The 1,704-nt window shown below is 43.8% G+C and overlaps 1 pseudogene; it reads right to left on the reverse strand.

Annotated features, from left to right (window-relative positions):
- Window positions 1-423: 423 nt before the first annotated feature.
- Window positions 424-630, reverse strand: LOC116914356 (annotated as a pseudogene).
- Window positions 631-1,704: the final 1,074 nt, after the last annotated feature.

Raw genomic sequence — 1,704 nt, forward strand, 5'->3', positions numbered from 1 at the left:
CACATTACAACCATTAGCATGGTCATCTCAACAAATAATGTACTTTAGGGGTGTTCGCCATGCACTTGAGAGCCATTCCTGATGTGTGTTTAATTTTTGTGTTCCTTTTGTCACCATGCAGATACTTGAGTGTACTCCTAAATTGATTCAAAGTTCTTTACACAAATGTAAATTTTCTCCTAATACCAAAGACTACTCCTTCTGTTCTATACTCATCAACTCAGTACATTGGATTCCTCTGTATTCCGGTGACCTTCTTATGTGTACTTTTTATAGTAAAAGCCTTATGAGAAAGAAATTCTACTAGAGTACGTCACCCTCACTGTCACAGCTATGAAAAGGAAATAAAATGAATTAAAATAGAGTTACCAAGGGAGCCATATTACACCCCACAAGTTTCTGGAGGTCATTGTCAATGCTCCCTCAGGAGACTCTAAGCCTCCAACACCAGCACTTATCTGCATCTTGAAAAGCAGAGCCTTCTGGGCCTCCAAAGGAGACTCACACATCTGGGTCCTCTTTCCCTGGCTGTTACTCTGTTTTAGACTCTTCATCTGCCTCTTGGGTAGGATCAGCCTGGACCTGGAAGGCCAGCAGGACAAGGGCAGAGAGGAGGAGAAGTGTCTTCATGGCCAGGAGTCACCTGGAGGACTGCTGAGCCTGAGACCTCTGTATGGAGAGTGAGGAGGCAGCCTGCATTAATGGGGCAGAGACAGGCCCCACACTTAGACAAGGCACTCATTGATGGGGACTGGGAGAGGCCGTTGTCCTCAGGATCCCTTTGCTGTTCATCTGTCCTCAAGGCTTCCATCCTGATGTTGCTCTGTGTGTTCAGTGACACCCCTCCCCCACTGATAATGATGACAGGGCCTTGCTATCTTCCCCTGTTTCCCATCTGCTTGAGTATTTACCTCTCAGTGGTCAAGAAAGAAAATGGCTAAACACTGCCTAATTCAATAATCTCATGGAACAAAGCGTCTTTGTGTTTGGAACTAGGAGCCTGCTCTTCTCTGAAGTGCGGTCCCTGGAACAGATAGAAATTCAGGTGGACTTGACAGTCAATTCTTCGCATGATTCCGGGTATTATCAAATACCCTCATGAAGGAAGACCTTATGAATCTTCTCCTTTGGGGCTTAGGAAGTAAAATCACCTTTCCATGTCTCCAGTGAATTGAGGTTTTCAGAGTGAAGCTAGAGTGGGTTGTTCTGAAGAAGCCATTGTGACAGAATACATCACACTTGGGAACATCCAGGGCTGTGCTGTGGCTCTTGGATTAGATCATGTACTTTTTACTTTTAGGTGATGTGAATTAAGAAACAACGAACAACCATATCAAATTTTTCTCTTGCTTTAAATTATTCTTTGCATTTGCAATCTCTGAGTCTATTTTTAAAAAATTGAAGTCCTCTCCCAATTGGTAGAATTTATTGATTTTTGCCAGAGGCCATCACTTATCGCTACAGAGAACATCCATGAAATTTCGGTAAACAATCTATGATTGCATGAAAAAAATACCCTGTAGATGACCATGATCTTTCCAAATATTCCATTGATGACAGGAACATCAAACGAACACCACATGCCTCTGGCTCATTCCAGCCAACTCTGAGACAGACCCATGCTACAGCCTCTGACTGTGACCCTGGACCCTCTGAGGAGAGCATGGAAACACAGAGAAAAGGTGTGAGCATTGGGACCGGAAC

This window comes from Rattus rattus, chromosome 13 (assembly GCF_011064425.1).
Source record: "Rattus rattus isolate New Zealand chromosome 13, Rrattus_CSIRO_v1, whole genome shotgun sequence".
Lineage (NCBI taxonomy): Eukaryota > Metazoa > Chordata > Mammalia > Rodentia > Muridae > Rattus > Rattus rattus.